The 19,138-nt window shown below is 34.2% G+C and overlaps 1 pseudogene; it reads left to right on the top strand.

Annotated features, from left to right (window-relative positions):
- The first annotated feature begins 1,085 nt into the window (after nucleotides 1-1,085).
- LOC100758688 lies at nucleotides 1,086-1,753 on the top strand (annotated as a pseudogene).
- The last annotated feature ends 17,385 nt before the right edge of the window (nucleotides 1,754-19,138 follow it).

The following is a 19,138-nucleotide window of genomic DNA, read 5'->3' as shown; positions in this document are numbered from 1 at the left end:
TTTTTCACCCAATTTTATATTTTATCAGTTTTTCCAACTTTTCCGAACATTTGAGCCAATTTTAACTTCCATTTAGTAACTTTAACATACTAAGAATCACATGTTTTCCTGATTTCCTCTCCAATAACAATATTTTCTTATAACATAATGTCTTATAATGTCTATTGACTAGAACTATTTTTCCAATTTAGGAATCTGCATCATAATTTTGCATAAAAAATTCTGACAGAAAGTTTGTCTTTGGCACTGTGCAGGGAGGAGATAATGAACATGAAGATTCTGCCTCCCTTTAGTTGCACTAAAGTTCAAGTTTCATGAGAACTCAACTACTCTCTGAAGGATAGTTTTATCTCTTATAGATGATAAAATACATTGGAAAGTATACCATTACTGTAATATTTAAAACTTAACATTTTAAACAGCCAAGAGTAGATATGTGAAATGGAAAAGCTCATTTTCAGGTTCAAATATATGTATTACGATTCCCATACAGTCTTTTGTTTTCATTTATTTTAGCTGTCTAAATGTCAATGAAAGGTCATTATTTTACTATATTCACTTAAAAAAAACTGGGCACTATCATATTATGTGCATTGTACTGTGATGAAATGTCATTGTTTTAATGGAACAATATTTTTATGGTAACCAGCAGGTATGCTATATAAACAATACAATGGATGATCCTTTCAGCTCTTACCCCAATATCTGACTCTGGGTTTTTATTATTAAGACCTATTAGAACACAATAGGTACAATGTATATTTAATATGTATAATCCTATATCATTTTGTTTTTTCCTGCTATTTCTGATTTTTTACAATTTCACAAATTCAGTGTCTTAAGTCAGTTTCTCTTTAGAAATGTAAATGTAACAAAATCAGGGGATCAGAGAGTCACATAAGAAGTCTGGAGGTAATTCAAGCTCCTATCTCCTGTCAGTTTGGACTAGTTACACAGACCTGATGCTACGTTGATACTAATATTGTTTCTTCATAGTATTTGTACATGTAAAACAATTGGTGACTGTTTTCTTAAAGTACATATTCCTTTTGTTAAGTAGTTTTCAAGATCTAATGGGACGTAGCATGTTCAAAGGCAGAGTAGCTGTAATGTACATTATGATATACTTCCCCAAATTATTTGACATAGAGCTGACCCTGACAGGACACGAGGAGACAGGCAGGTGTTTCAAGATACTGGCAATCCAGACCCTATGGAAAGTCCTAGATGCCATTAACTAGATGTGGTTGCCTGAGGTGAGGACCTGACTCTTCAGAGGGCAACATTATGATGTTCTGACTGCTCTCAACAAAGCAAAAACTGTTGCTGGGGATCATGAGGTGCAGGTTAAGATCTCGAATCCACCTTACGATGTGTCACTGCCCCTGATCAAGCCTCATCCTCTCTACAGCAACATCATTAAGGAGTGCACATATGCAGACTTTACCGAGGATCAGCTACCCTCCTATAAGAGCATGAAGGGTACTATTGCCAGACCGCTGCCTTGCTTTGATAAAGAAATTTTCCCACAGATCAGAGTGGAAGAGGTTCCTGGTTGCAGTGATGGCAACAGCCTTGAAGAAGTCATCAAATATCTGGAGGGGCTCTCAGAAGAGGCCATCCTGGAGGCAAACCCACCAATTGGCATTCCTATTATTTATGAATTTGATGATCAAACCTGTACAGTTCCTGGGAAATAAACCCCACATAAACCATAGAAGCTGTGGCCGCTCAGGGCAAGGTGAAGAAGTGAAGGCAATCAGGCCAACTCCTTCTGCAACAACACCCTGCCTGCCTATTATTGCTTCCTGCACACTTCCCCAACACCTGTCAAACTCACCAAGTCTTTAGGATTCTAAGGTTGAGTTGTAGCTGGAGATGGGTACCTGGGGCTCCCATTTTCATTTTAGTATTTATACCCTGAACACACTCCCTTCATAGAATCTAGTCAGAAAAACACCTCTAGGGGTGCAGGTTCTGGCCCAGATACAGGGATCACTCCTCTTACCAGGAGAGTTAAGAGGTAGCAATTGTAGTTTTTCTCAGCCCTTTGTCTACTAAGAGTATACTTAGGAGGCAACAGGGAGAAACCACGCTGTGGTGTGATCAGTGAGGAGAAGTAGCAGCCCCTTTATGTCCTTGGAGCCTGTCCTGCAGTTTTCTACATTAGGATAAGTAGGGACTGTAGTAATTGCAGTGGCAGGTGTAAATTGCATGGAGATATAAAATATATTACTTCATCTCTGACCCTAAAGGAACTGCTGGGATCAACCTGTCAAGTTTATGTGTTACAATTACTCTAACAAAAACAAAAGACAGACAGAAAGACAAAAGAAAAAAAAGAATATATGCGCATGTGTACACACACATTCACCCACACACTCACACAATCAGCACACAAAAGACAAAATGGATATTGAAATATTCCCATGTGGTCACTAGAAAATTCCTCTTATAAAATGGAGTAAAGTCATTTTAACCCAGTGGCAGGAATGTCTCTTGGTGTGTTAGATTTCCTCTCCTCTGCTGCTACAAGCCACAAGATCACACAGTAATTATACTGCTATTGCATCATGAGACAACTCAGATGAATTAAGGATTCTTCTGATGGACAAAGTCAGTTCAAAAGCTGTAATTGGTGTTAAAAACGTGTGAATGAATTGGTTGTTTCTTGCTGTAGATTCTTCCTGTAGCTTTTTCCTTTCTGTAACAAAATTAGGATTCAATTTCCACTGTTTAGTACTTTCTGATCATTTACTGGACAAATTTCTCCCAGGCATTTGGAGTTTGCTGATTACACTTCTTAGCTATGTGTAAAACCTCTTCTCCATTAATTGGTACTAGTTTACTGATTACATTCCTTAGCTAGATGTGAGACCTGTGTCCCACTACCAGGTCCTTGTTCCCCTCTCCATTGCAATTGCATGAATCTGTCTTCCTTAAATTATCCCTTTTGACAGGCATTTGGTAAGTGTTTAGGGCCCATGCAAAAGCATCCCATCTAAGACATTCTGAAATATCCAAGGACGTGCCCAAATTTGTTGATTCATAGCTGCCTAGATGGATAGAAAAAAAAAAGCATGCCCTGGTTTTTGCCTAACTGGCAGATACAGAAGTGATAACGTAAACTAACCCTGCACTAAAATATGCTCAAACTTCTTGTTTTATTAACTCAAGATTTTAGCTCAGAGATTTACTGCTCCCTCCTGTTTCCCCTGAGAGATAAAGACAAAGGAAAATTTTCCTGTGCTGTCTCTGAGGCTAGAGCACTGCAAAGTGCCACGTTTTTTTCTTGTGCAAATTAAACTTAGAACCTCTCTTTGACCTACAGCCCTAAGAAATTGATGCTAAAAGTCTCTCCTAGCAGTTTTAGTTTATTGCTCTGTCTGTAAATCTTATCTGCCTTGCTGACCCTGAGAAACTCAAGCCTCATATTGTATTGCAAAAACAATTACTGTTGCAAATATATATATTTGCAAATATATATATATATATATATATAATATATATATATATATATATATAGTGATCAATCCAAGCGTTTAGTTTCACTGTCTGAATCATTCTGAATCATGTTCAATCTATTTGGCCCCTACATGTGGGTTCATAACTCATTTAGTGCATAACTACAGAATCTCTTTCCATATCAATAGGTGTCAGTCTTTAGTCTCTTAAAATCTTTGCTCTCTTCTGCATTTTTCACTCATCCTTAAGTGTGAGTTTTACATTGCCTATATAGCAGTTGCAGTTGGGTGTAACCTGAAAAATAAAAAACTCAGAAATTGATCTTGAGGTTCAAGCTTCAAGCTAAATATCAGAAAAGCAAAACAGTTGGCTACTGGCTCTTACTTCTACCTCAGAGTGAAAGGAAATTGTGGCTCCACCAAACCTCAGACTGCAATTCCAATCTGCTATGCTTCTTTGGTTTAGATGAATCTAGAATTTGTCCGTTGCTTTTAAAGTTTCCATTTAGTGTAGATTGTTTTAAAGTTCATTTTTATATAGAATTCTAGTTTTCTATGATGTCTGTAGTAATGTTTCAATGTTCTTCTCTTATTTTTTAATTTAAAATAACTTATTTTAGTGAGTTGTATAACAGTCCATACATTTTGTTCACCATTATAAAGAACTATCCTAAGTTTCTTCAACTCCCGCAATTACTTTCTTTGATTCTATGTCATTGACTTCTACTCTGATCTTTATTACTTCGACTTTCCAATTGCAACTTGTTATAGTTTGTTTTTTAATCCAAATTTTTGAGTTCTGTAATTAAGTCATTTATTTGTGCTTTCTCTCTTCTTAATGTAGTGACTTATAGATATGATATTCCTTTATATGTCTTTTTTAATTTGTTCCAAGAGCTTTTTATTGTGGTTTGCTTTCATTTAGATTCAGGGAATTTTATTTCTTTTTTATTATTTCTTTGACACATTCATCATACCTTAATGTGATATCTAATTCTCAGGAGTTCACAGAGTTTCAAGACATCGTTTTTCTGATATATATATATATATATATATATATATATATATATATATGCATTGTTTTTGAGGTGAATATTATGTCCATTTGATGTATGGTGCTATTTAATTGTGATACTTCTCTGTTCATTATTTGTCTATATTCCCTGTGTGTTTGTGATCATGGGATATTAAAATATCTTACTTTACTGAATTGGTGTCTTGATATAAAGCAGGATGGGTGTATGTTTATAATTCCAGTGTCTTCTTGGTTAATGTCTCACTTGATCACTGGTGAGCAAGAAAGCCTGGCAATGTTGCAAACAGGTGGGGTCTGTTGGATCAGTATGCAAACTATAGCACCTGAACAATGCTTGGGGGTCTAATGGTGGTTTGGACAAGTCAAAGTCTTTGCTGTTCATCATGCTAGGTTAGAATACATTCCATGTTTTAGCAAGGTAAGGTCAGGGGATTTGGCATATCAGGATTAAGTGAGGATTTCCTGGCACATAGGTTAAGAGGCAAGGGTTAGTCTTGGTGACTGAGGATGAGGCCAGTGAGTTGGAGCACACCAGTGGAGCACACCAGACTGAGCAAGCCCATAGGATGAGATTTTTCACAAATGAAAGAACAATTTGTAATTGGTAAATGAATGACACACAAACCCTCACTGTCTGTGGCTAAGTGGACACTAACAGAGATAAATTCAATGGAATTATATGGAGATTGATGTATTTTGGAGAATAAACACTAAAATGGATGCTGCAAGTAATCATGCTGTTCCCCCTATTTTCCCTTACCAGATTAAATTAGGAAGCAACTTTGGAGTTTCTTGTGAAAATTCTCTTCAGTTTTCAGAGATGTAAATGACTGTTTCTGAAGCACCTCTTATTGACTGTCTAAAAACATCCCCATAGCTGATGATGAGCTCCTTTTGCTTGAAGTGTGAAAGGGAAGCACCATTTAATCTTCTGTTATGAGGTGCTAGGATACATTATTTTATCACTAAAATGGCAAGTGTCCCATCACTTTGTCAACTAGACTGCAATTGGATATGACTGTGAAATAACAATTCTGTCAGGAATTATACTTCAGCATGGTAAATCAGTGAAATTTTGAAATTCACTTAAATCTGCTATTGTTAGTCTTAATTTTCTGGAAAGTACTGCCAAGAACTTGATGTCTCCTTGTATAAAGCAAATAAAAAGAACTGGGATCGCAACTGCTTAAGAAATTAAAATTGAATAGGCAAGTGTACAAATGTAACTGTTACCCACTATTTATAAGTAATGTAGTTTCTCAAAGCTCCTATAAATTTACTAGAAGAGATAAACAGATTGAATTAACAAACTGTTCCACATCAGGTAAGTTTAACAAATATTTGTTTGTTCCTGGTATGAGCTAAACTTGGGTTTTAGATATATAAGAGTCCTCTTAGGCATGCTATTACATGTTTCTTAGAAAAATAGGTATGTATAAATATATTCTTTTACCTTGAAATTCCTATTTTCACATTTGTTCACAAATTCTACTCTTAATGTCTTATAAAATAATATAAACACATATAGTCATGTAAGATTGCCTGTAATACTTGGACAATTAGTATTCAGAAATAACTTGGACATAGAATATATACCCAAGGAGAGCAACTTAATGAACTAATAGGTTTTGAGGAAAACCCTAGAGTTTCCTGACCAAGTTGGAAAGACAAAGATGACTGTAATCCAAGAGAAGTGCCCAAGTGGTTATCAGTATGATATGGATACTTGTGGAAAGTATGCCAAGAGGACAACGTGTAGATAATCCTGATGGGAAACAAGGGAGATGGTAATTTAGATGGAGAAGCTAGAGGAAAGGGAAACTAAAACACAACACAAATTATGCTAGACCAGGCTTAATAGAGAGTTGAAGGGCTGTTTTACTTGAGAGTTTTTGAAAGGATGGACGGATGTCTTCAATAAGCCATTCAGGATCTCCAATTCACTTAAGCCAATTTCAAGGAGTAATTTTAGACTCTAAAGCTGTCAAGTACCAAGGTCATTACAGAAGTTAATCCTAGCAATGTTCACTCAACATATTGCCATACTTAAGATCATGGTCTCATTTAACTCCACTGCCATTGGTGATGCTGAGGTAATTCAAATAACTAAAACTAACGGTGATAAAGAGAAAAGATAGAAAGCACTCAACTTGTTGATTTTCATATGTGATAGGTCATTTTAATTAAGAATTTCTAAAGCACACATTGTTGTCTTATCTAAAGAGGTTTAAAGAATACTTGACAATTAAATATCTTATTTGTATCAGAGTAATAGTTTGCTTTCATCATAGTTCATGTCACCCAATAAATATCATGAGTTTCATTGCATTGATTTGTTTATTTGTCGACATTTTTAAATAACACATCTTACAAACAACAAGTGATTTATGTCATCACATTATGAACACTGTTAGAATATCTTAATATTACTTATTTTTATGTTAAGAATACTATACTATATAGACTGGTAAGGTGACACAACAAGAAAAGTTATTTGTCAAAAAGCCTAAATATTTTAACTCAGTTCGTAGGACACATGTAGTAGAAGTAGCAGAGAACCGAATCCCCCTAAAGCTATCCTGTGACTTACATTTTGCTGTGTAATACATGTATGCACACAAAACTATATTTATGAAGAAATACTATAACATACCATTTAAATAATATATTGGAAAATCTCAGATGATGTTTATAATATGCTATTTGCATAGAACCTGACAAGACTCACTCTATCAGTTTGAGAGAGTTGCCATACAAACCTACCATTGGGTAAATAGCTTCAACAACAGAAAATTATATTTTCAATGCGGGAATCTTGAAACTCAATCATCAAGGTATTGGCCAGACAATCTTTTTATGAGGTCTTTCTATGGTTTAAGCATTACTTATTTTCTCCCTATGCCTTTATAGCTCCTGGACAGATAGTTGTGTCCAAATACCCTCTTTGTGTAAGAATATTCACCAGATGAAATGAAGATCTATCATAATTTCATAATTGGGTCACTATAACTTTTCTAAACATACTTTTACCAAAATATAAAATTAATTCACTGGATAGCAGGGATTAGGGCTTCAACATACAGATTTTGAAGAATAAATATAGGCCATAAAACTTAAGAAAAGACTAAAAACTTTTGAATATTCTCCTAAAAATTTAGTTTCATGTTTAAATATTATCTAGGGAATAACTAATTATATTTTATTGTATTGAGGGCTATTTGTAGGTGAATGAAGAAAAATATTATGGTGACAAAGCAGAAATGTCAGGATATAAGAAATTTGAAAGTCAGCCAGCTTATGAATTGAATTAAGAGCTCAATAACATGAAAAAGACAATCATATTACCAAATTATATGCAACAATTTTATTGCAATATTTGTCCACTTGACCTTCCTCATGATTTCCCAGCCATATTCATCTACTGAGGATTATTATACGGTGATTAAATGCTTAAAAATAAATAGTGTATGTTACAGTATGTGATAGAAAAGAATCAGAATAATATGTGCAAGTAGATTTGGAAATTTTATTATAATATCATGGGAAGAAGTTTAGAATTGATGAGTTTTACCAAGCTACTGAAAATTCAGGCAATCATTTCTCCTTTCTGTTGAAGTATGATCACAAAACAGTACATATCAAAACATGTCACTCTGTAGATTAATACTGTCTTGTTAGCAGTATATGTTAATGCATAAAGTAATAAAATCTGTCATCAAAACAGACAATGATTAATAGTGTAGTACAGGTTTGAAATTCCAATAGCTGATATCATATATAAAAATTAACATGTCTCAACTTGTACATCATGATGTAACATTGTTCGGTAGTTGAATTTAGACATTATCAAAAATTGTAAAATTAACTATAAAACATTAGAGAGAAATGTGATCTCCAATGTCACCTCTTTAGATAAAACATAATTGTCTTTGATTTTACTTGAAATTAGTATTGTCATTTTTATATGCAGAAATTGTTCAGAAATAATTGACTAGTGTCAAATGCATATCTGTTTCTATCTGAACTACAAAAATAGCACTGTGGAGAAATTCAATTGCAAATGTCATGGATATAAAAAAAATTGGGTCATTCTTTAAAGTTGTTTTTATCATAAATGTTACTCTGATGATAAAAATATTTATTTTATCATTTATTCTCATAACTGCATGTTTATGATGTGCATGTATGCTGTGGGTGCATGTGTGCCATGATGCTCCTGTGGTAGAAATAGAATAACTTAAAGAAGTATTTCTTTCGCTGAAGAATCAAACTCTGATTCTCATCAGGCTTGTCAGCAACCAACCACAATAGTTTCAAAAGTTCAATTTTGTAAGTTAGTTTCTGGTCTTAACATAATTGTGAGCATGTTAATTTAGATAATTGATTAACTTCAATAATTATATTTATAACTCTTCCCATAAAGATAATTCCAGCAGCAATTTATATTTGCATCATATTTTCTGTTCTTCAGTTCAAAGCACACACATCATATTATGAAGCCCTTTATCAGTTGGTCAGCTATTCTTGAACGTGAAGCTTGTCCTGGAATGGTTGATATACCCAGTCTCACTCTATTGTAGAAAACTGATCTTCCCTCTCTCGGTAGGTATAAGTTATAGTTCAGTTGTTAAGCTAATGGTGAGATATTCATTTGTTCATTCATTCATTCATTCATTCATTCATATATACATACATATGTTCATATATTTTAAAATAATATGTGACAAAATAAAAGAATAAAACACTTCAGAGATGGACAACACAAACCAACAGAATGAAAAGACACCAATAAATCGCACAAGTATCTGAGCTATACTAGTTTGCTCCCTCAAGAATTCCATTTAAGCAATAAAATGAAAGCTGCAATATATACACAGTGTATCTGCTGCAGAACTGTATGGACATTGTGCATTCTGTTTTACTTAATGTGAGTTCATCTGATCTTTTTCCATCTTGATTTTGGGGTCTTGTTTCATGGTCTTCTACTTCTTCAATGACCCTTATCATCTTCCTATCCACTCCTCTGCAGAGTTCTTTAATCACTGAGGAGGATTTAATTTTATAAATTAAGTAATTATATTTGGTAATACTCAATTGCAAAGGAGAATATTTGAAAATACTTGATTAGTAGAAAAATACAAAAGAAACAATAACTTCATTCAGTCATGTTTATATCTAATATTGACATGTTTTATTTTTCTGGAGTGAATATTTTTCAATGAATTCTTTCATAACATTTAATAAAATATTTGAAAATTTCTTCAAGGTGACATTTGAGATTTACATCTTGGAGTTTATTAATATAGATTCTTAAAACTTTTCTTTATTACACCATATACAATTGACATTTTGATGGAACACACGTAAGCTCATGATAATCACAAAAGAAAATCTTTTTATTTAATAAACTTATGTTTATTAAATATAAGTTTTAAATCCTCATTTTTATCCCATTAATAACTCTAATATTCAGAATAATTTTCTAATCCTTAAAATAGAGCCATTCCTGATTCCCTTGAGTATTGGTGAAACTTAGATGATGTAGGCCTCTGCAATATATTATCACTGTGTTTTCTACATAATTTTGCCTATGAAATATAAGAGCACCTAAAACAATCACATTTATTCCAAGATGACGATAAAGCTTAAAATATTACAGATTTCTATTCATTTTGAACTTTCTATATTAATGTTGGTAACTCCATTAAAAAGTAATACAATAATTTTTTTAAAAATTCATATTTTTATGGTTCTTGATTTGCTAAGTTGTATAATTTTGCTTGAAACATTTTTTGCAAAGGGCAACCAAATATTGGATTTTTTTACTGAATGTCATAATCACACGGATATCTTAAGAATCAAAATATTTGTTCTTGAGAAGAAAAATAATTCTGACAATCATATGCTAGTAGAAAGCAGAAGTAAAAAGCTCACTCAAGTGCTTACCATCTCCAGCTGTGGGTTTAACACAAACCTACATCATTATATTTCTAAATATCTTATATTATTTGAAAGTTTTAAATATAGTTTTTGTTTGAATTATGTTGTTATCACAAGATGAATTAAATCTATCTTAAAATAAATTCTAATCATATTTTCTGCATCATATTTTTTCTAAATTCAATGTGACATTGCAGTCTTCATCTTTAAATGGGATACTTATATTACACCTCGTTTCCCAAGACTCAGGGATTCCTGCAGGAGAGAGAGCAGAAAAATTATAAGAGCGAAAAAGGACATTGACATCTGCAGTGAGACAGATTTTCTAGATATAATAAGACCTATGTACTCAGGAACTCACAACAACTATGACTATGTACACAAGACCACCACAAGATCAAGCCAACCAGAATCCCAGTATGGATAGCAGAAGAGCTCATAAGTACTAGCTGAGAAGCGATTGGCAGTTATTGGCTTCTGAGTTAGAAAAAGTCAGGTTTTGCTGTTGTCTTTTGTTTTTTCTACAGCTCTTGAGAGTCTTTCCAAAGTCCAGTGCAGGGTATTACATACATCAAATCTTTCTCCATAGAGCTTAGGGAACCCTACAGTATAGGTGAAAGAAAGAAGAAAAAGAGCCAGAGGTATTGTAGGACACCAAGAAAACAAGTCCCACTGAATCAACAAGTTCATGGCACATATAAACTTACTGAGATATAGGCATTAATATGTCCACTAAAAAGTAATTTAGCATAATTTTAAAACAAAGTAATTTAAATTTTTTGAGCAATTCATGAAAATGTTAAATGCTGTTACATTTTGCCAATTTTTAACATTTAGTTTTGATTTGGTTGAAAAGAACTTGACAGTCAAATTAAAATTTACGGTCTATAATGAAGCTACAAAGTACAAACCTTTCATGTGTATACAGGTTTCTGTCCTGCCCAGTTCCATGGCCATTTAGTCCCAAATAAACACACAGAGGCTTATATTAATTATAAACTGTTTGGCTTATTACTCAGGCTTCTTATTGGCTATCTCTCTCTTAATTATTAACACATTTCTATTAATCGGGTATCTCCACATGATCTTAGTTTACAGTTGATGCCCGGACTACTTGTTTCCTCAGTAACTACCTGGCATCTCCCTTACTCCACCTACTGCCCCTCTCTCTATCCCTGTTTTGATTTCCTGCTTGGCTAAATCTTGCCTGCCATTGGTCAAAACAGCTTTGATCATCAACAAAAAGAGAAATATATACTAGCAGCATGCAGAAGGGCATCCTCATCATTTGCTTTCATGATTAAAAGCATGGTATGTTTGTTTGACATGCTAGAATCTCTACACCCAACTTGTGTTACTTAGAGAAAAATTTGACTTGGCAATGAGAAAGTGGCTTATTTTTCAGAGTACAGTGGCTTTCAGTATGCTTTTGGACAGGAAATCAGAGCTTCATCATGACTAGTGGAAACAGTAGCACTTAGTTACTAGTTTAAATCCAAGAGTGGCTGAAGAATTGCCAATACAAAGTAGAGTATTCTATTTGCATAATCCCCACCATGGGCAGAATTTATGGAGAATAGAATATTGTCCCTGGAATGGAAGCTGGCAGGGGCTAAATCAGATATTATCTTTTTTTTTTCTTTCAGTAATTGAACTTTAATCCTATTTTGAGAGTCATTTTAAAAAAGAGGTTTGAAAATTAATCTCACTCAATTCAGCATTAGCTTCAGCCCCTGCCATGTGAGGAATTAAACTAGTCTTTTCTCTGTAAGTGAAACTAACACATATTAGTTACACATACTGATAAGAATGCATGAGTATATTAAACTCAAGGCTTTGATGTTAAAAAATGAGGAACTGAACTCTAGCAAGTATTTATAAAAATTAACCAAATTCACCTTAAAAAATCACAGAGCTGTCCTCAGCATTGGATAAAGAGATTTGTCTATGTATTATTTTATTATTTCAAACAAATTTTAATTTTAAATATATTCTTTTAAAATTCTTATAAAATTTAAATATACGACCATATTCTTCACCTTTAAGACCTTCCAGATCCTCTTCTCCCTTCCTATGAACCTGAATTTATGTTCTTACTCAAGAAAATAAGCACATATTATGGCAACAAAACCAACAAAATAAAATAAAACCACCCCCAACAGAAAAATTTAATAAAATATCAAACTGTAACAAAATAAAATAATACAAAAGACTGTGTAAACCATTATATTTTTGTCAATGACACCTTAACATGAGGCCTTTCCTGGCACTCAGTTTCACTTTATTGGAGAAAACTGATTTTCTCTCTCCCAGAAGTTATAAGTGACAATTCAGTTGTTAACATTTATCTTAGTGGCTAGGATATCATTCATTCATGCATTTATTCCTTCATCCATTCAATATTTTCATATAACAAAATGAAATTTAGCAAAGTAAAAAAACTACCATATTAAAGTTAGACAAGACAAATCAACAGAAGCCAAGAGCTAAAGAGATTTAATGTACTATGACTATTATTATCATTATTGCATTAATACACCTCAATTTCCATTTTGATTATCTGGTCAAAAATCATCAACAATATTGTAGTCATCTTCATTCCAAGTAAAGTACATCTATAACAATAGAGTATTGAAAATCAAGAGTTTAAATCGAACTACTAAGAAAAATGACTCTTTTCATTAGCCTATTCCAGCCAGATAAGGAAGTGAGGCTTTCTCTCTGCTTCCCATATTTCTTCTACTGTTTGTAATTCTCTAGAAGCTGAATGGTCAAACAATGCTCAACACTTCCAAATGTTCTTCACCACACTGCATATTGCCCTACCATATTATATATGACTACATGTATATATATATTTTTAAACAGAAAATGAGTCTGCGAAAAAGTGAATCTCTTCAATATTTTATCACTTGATGATGTGCCATAAATAGGACTATAGCAGTTTATTTGATTTTTTTGCTATTCCTCATGAGGAAGCATATGGTGCCTTTACTTTAGTTTGTTCATGGAAAAATCAATTAAACAGTTGACAAGAAGGCATGGTCAGGAGCATATTTTCATGTCCACATAACATCGCAGGCTCTAAGACCCAGACAACTAACTCAATTTGCAATTTCTGAATTCCCTTCTAAATACTGATTTGCAAAGGCTTTATGCAGACACCATTTTTTGATATCTTTGTAGTATTTGTTAGACTCTACCCTTTTTTTATCTTTTTGCTTTTAATCCATCTAATTTTAGACAAAGTTGGAATTTTGATAGCATATGTTTTGTTTGCTGCTGTTACTGGTGTTGTGCCTTCATCAGAAAACACCTTCATTTTAGGAAAGGGCAAAGAATTGCTCCTGTTAGTCTTTTCCATGATAGATGACTTTAGTCTATGGAGAGATCTGGCACTAGGGAGATTTCCAGACATCTACAAGGATGACACGTACTGACAATCTAGGCAATGGTGGAAAGGATAGCCTAAATGCCCTTCCCCTATAATGAGACTGATGATTACTTTTATGCTATCCTAGAGCCCTCATCCAGCGGCTGATGGAAGCAGGGGCAAACATCCACAGATAGACACTGAACTGAACTCTGGAACGTAGTTGCAGAGAGGAGGAATGAAGATCAAAGGGTTCGGCACCAGGCTGGTGAAACCGACAGAAACAGCTGACCTGAACAAGGGGGAGCAATGGACCCCAGACTGCTGTCTGGGAGGCCAGCACAGGTCTGATCCTGACCTCTGAACATGGATGTCAATTAGGAGGCCTCCACACTCTAGAGGGTTTCTGGCAGTGGAATAATATTTTTCCCTCGTGAAGGGATGCACTCTCGGCCTGGACACAGGGGGGAGGGCCTAGGTCCGGCCCAGGATGATGTGGTGAACTCTGGGGAGCCCCTGTCAAGAGCCCTACCCTGCCTATGGAGTGGAGGGTGAATGGGGTGGGGGTCAGGTGGGGGTTTGGGGGGAGGGGAGGGAGAGGGAGAAGGGATTGACATGTGAAGCAAGCTTGTTCCTAATTTGAACTAATAAAAAATTAAGAAAAAATGAATTATCAAATATATGTTTTGATTTTTTTTCTTTGTATATAGATCCAGGTGCCAATGAAGGAGGATCTGTGCAGGGCTGAATCATCTGTGTGTAATTCAGTGGAAGAAGTTGCCAATGGGTTCGACATAGGCTAATATGTTTAGCAAAGTATTTAGGCACAAGAAATAATTTCAGTGTCACATTGGCCATCAAAAGTGGGGTAGTGAATTTTGCACCATGCTGTGAGTTTGCTTGGCATAGAATTGTCCAATTTTTTGAATTATTTGGTTTATAACAGGATACTGTGGAATGAAAAGTGACTTGCTTTTTCATCTCTTATGTACAGAGCCCAATACCTTTGACTGGCTACATAGAAAACAGAACTTAAAAGTCACCACTTTAACAATGATTCCAGAACCCCAGTGTCAGACTGTGAGTCTTTTGACATCCTATTGTTGCCAGTCAACTTCCTCAGATGTACTCCAGTATCAGAAGCATGAGGATGATGGCAGTCACTGAGGCCTTTGTGTGGTTTGTTTTGCGACTGAACCAGATTCCCCGGGGGAAAACTAGTCGCCAGGCTACTCTGTGATGACCTCATGGAGTAAGCAGCAACCCTTGGGTTCATCCTAACAGAAATATCACTGAAACATTGGACCTTTCTGCTTCCCAAAATATTCTTCAAAGTATGATCTGCCACTGGAGCATTGCTGATTTTCCAAGTGCCTTGCTCTTTGCAATAACTAACAGTTCATTGCCCAGTAGCCAACAAGTACCAATTTCTCCTTTAATAGGAGTGTGATTGTGTTTCTATTCCCCTTGCCATGCTGGGACTTGGTATAGACTGGACTTTGATGGGTAATAAAAGTTAATGAAAATAAACCATGAATTTCAAGGAGATAAAGAAGAGACATGTAGGCAGGGCACAAAAAGGAAGGAATAGATTAATAATAAGCTGGCCTCATGGGAACTCACAGAGCCTCAAGCTACAACCATGGATCCTATATATGACCACACTAGGGCCTCTACACATATGTGACAGTTGTGTAGCTTGGCCTACTTGTTGGACTCCTAATAGTGGGAGCAGGAGCTGTCCCTAAAAGTTTGCCTGGTTTTTGGGATCCTATTCCTCATATTGGGTACCCATGCCCAGGCTTAATACAAGGGGAGGTGCTTATTGTTACTGCAAATTGATATGCCATATTTGGTTCATACCCATGGGAGGTCTGACTGTTTCTGAACAGAAACAGAGGAGGAGTGAATTGGGGTGGTGGTATGGTGGTAGGCAGGGAATGGGGGGGGAGGAGGGAGGGAAAACTCTGGTCAGGATGAAAAATAAATAAATTTAACTAAAAATGTATCCTTTAAATAATATTAACTTAGGTTGCGGAGAGTTTACTTTTCATCTGGTCTCCAGGTCAAAATGCCTGTAACATATTTAGCATTTTTTTTTTCACAGAGCCATGGGGCCAGGCTTTCTCCAGCAAGATACCTTTGAGAGCATTTTGAGATGAATATAATTAATTCTGAAATTGGAAGGTGTCTCTATCCTAATTTTAGAGGCATCTTTTCCATAATGTTAAATTGCTCATGGCCATTTCTTAATATAATTATTTCACTGTACTCAATATTTTCCTCCACAGGTACGTGTTTAGCCATCTTCTTTTTTTGTTTGTTTGTTTGTTTGTTTTTCCAGACAGGGTTTCTTTGTGTAGCTTTGGAGCCTATCCTTGCACTCGATCTGGAGACCAGGCTGGCCTCGAACTCACAGAGCTCCGCCTGCCTCTGCCTCCCCAGTGCTAGGATTAAAGGCGTGTGCCACCATGCCCGGCTTCAGCCATGTACTTAGCCACTGTATTCATAGAATCTGGGGAACCGAAACAACTGAAATGTCTTTCAACTGACTGGCAATAAAAATGTGGAACACACAGTGGAGTATTATGCAGCTGAAATGACATCATTAAGTGTGTAGGTAAATGAAATTAAACTATGAATTTAAAATTATACATAGTGAATTAACTCATACCGAGAAAACCAAATGCCACATTTTCTCTTTTATTTGGAGATCCTTGTTGTAAATTTTTAAATTTTGAGACCTGATTATTATTATAAGCTCATATACCTTTATAAAGAAATTAAAAATAGACCATGCCCTGCATGGAGATATGGCTCTAGAAAAAGGAATAGTAGGACACAAGAGCTATGAAGGGGAAAATGCTTAAAATCTACAGAGACAATTTTTTAACTGAGGAGAGAGAGACAGAACAGCTCAGGGTGTGGAAGAGACAAGTACCACCAAGAAGGTTTTATAAAACATAGGGTATAATTGTTTTATGTTTACTTAAAATTATGCATAATATCTACGTAATGATGTAAAGTTTCTTAGTGATATAGAAGTTTCTGGGATGTAAAATTAAAAATATTTTATTGATTATTTATACATGATATAGGTTTTATAATGTTTTGTGATTTTGAAGTCTTTCTAATAATTTTCTATTACATGTAAAATATTACTAAATACATTTTATTCCTATGCTGAGATTATCATAAGCATCTTTGATAACTCTAATCTGAACTATGTACTTCCTTTGAAGTTTAGTTTTTTAGATGCTATTTGCTAAATCATAATTATGATATTTTATCTATTTCCCTGGAAAAAACTGTCCATATAACATTTAATAACAAAGGAACATTAAGGTTTTTTTTAATGTTAAGTTAGAAGAAGTCACTGGTTCAAAATTGTACTGATCATATATTTTACATGGATTTTTCAAATAAAGATAATCTTTGTGCATAATTTCTGGAAAATCTCAGTATCAGGTACAATTCATTAGCTGGTTTTCCTGCACTGAGGTACCAAAATACAGTCCACTTGTATATGCAACACACACTGCATTTTATCAGATATAACAAATATTTACAAGATTCTGAGGATTCATATACCATGTTAATTGACAATGTCACAGTATGCTGGATTTGAGAAAAGTTGGGCCAGACTTTTCCTTTATATTCACCTGGACTATTAATCAATGTTTGTTTGTGAAATAATTTAATTTTATTCATTGTTAAATTAAAAATAACTGAAGTGTATTTATTGGAATGTTTTTGATGAAGTGAATTACATTTATGTGTTATAGTTAGTATAATTTTCAGTTCCTTCCATATTTGGGAGTAGTGATTTGAAAGGAAATTTTCTAACTATGTATTTGGTGTTGATGTTTTTTTTAACTTTTTTTTAAATTAGAAACAGGATTGATTTACATGACAATCCCAGTTCCCTTCTCCAACCCATCCTCCCCTACCACCACCACCACCACAACTAAAATCCTACCTATCACATATCCTTTCTGCCCCCCCTGGATGATGAGGCCTTCCATAGGATGTTGATGTTTGAGGTGCAATATGTTCAAAATTTCTACTGAGTCTTAAAAACATGAGAAATAATATGTATTTTATTTGCAATATTTATAATTTATATTTTACCACATTTTCTTCTGAGTAATATTTTAGTATTTAATAAGAATAATTGAACATTTTAATTAACCAAATGTTGTCACAGTTAATTTTCTCTATTGATTCAATCCCACTTATTTATTATTTGTCTTATTTCTACTCTACAGGTTAATTTATTGTTGTTGCAACATGGAGATTGATTCATTGACTTATTACATTATATTTGCCTTTATTGATTTTCACAGTCATTTATTATTTTTATTTCAATGGATACATATTTTATGATTGTTGATTTAATATTCATTTTTTGTATTGTGAATATTTTCAGTCTGTCATTATTTTCTTTATTTTACATGGATAACCAACCTTCTTGTATTTGTAATACAAGCCTTTTCATCATAATCAGGAAATTTTAACCCATTAGTGTTGAAGGAATTTGGCTGCCAAAATATTGCTTCCCTTGCTGTACCTGACTGCATACATAGTAGATTCATATATAGTAGGCTTCTACCAGTCACTGAAGATTTATTCATTTCATATTGGTCCTCATCTTATCATTCCCTATTCTTTCTTAATAATTATTGATCATTTTTATTTAGTTCACCTATGCTGTATAGTCCCACAAGACATTACTAACTTTACAAGAACTTTGAATAGTATGTTTATTTAATGTGCTCTCATGTAGTTTTATACTATACCACCACCCTCTCCTAATTTCTTTGTTTCTCTCCTTGCTCAATTTCCAGAATTTTCTTTGCCTTCACTTTAAAAAGTAATCTGTCAGTGACTCTAAATAGAACAGCTCAAGTACAAAGATAAAAATTTTGGCAAACTAAAATAAAGTATATGCAATTAGGTATAAAAATCATTCAAAAGTGGCTCTGACTGTCTTCTTGTTAATTATGCAAAAATAAAACACAAGATATCTCTGAGGCAGCTACAGTAAGTGAACTGATGCCTACAAAGGAGTTGGAGAAAAGTCTAATTGAGTTGTTATGATAAACATGCTTTATTGATTCAAACAACTTTACACAATATGGCCAGCTTGATTTTCCAAGTAAGTCTTTTCAAAAGTTATTTAATATCCCAAAATACTCATATTGTTATTCTTCTGAGAAATATTGTAGTCTCCAATCAGTTCCATACCAATTTAAGAGAAAAAGCAGTATATGAAATGAATGATGCAATAAATGCTGCATAAAAATGGCCCAATGCCAGACAGTG

Source organism: Cricetulus griseus (genome assembly GCF_003668045.3).
Source record: "Cricetulus griseus strain 17A/GY chromosome 1 unlocalized genomic scaffold, alternate assembly CriGri-PICRH-1.0 chr1_1, whole genome shotgun sequence".
Taxonomy (NCBI): domain Eukaryota; kingdom Metazoa; phylum Chordata; class Mammalia; order Rodentia; family Cricetidae; genus Cricetulus; species Cricetulus griseus.
This window is presented reverse-complemented; position numbering and strand designations above follow the sequence as displayed.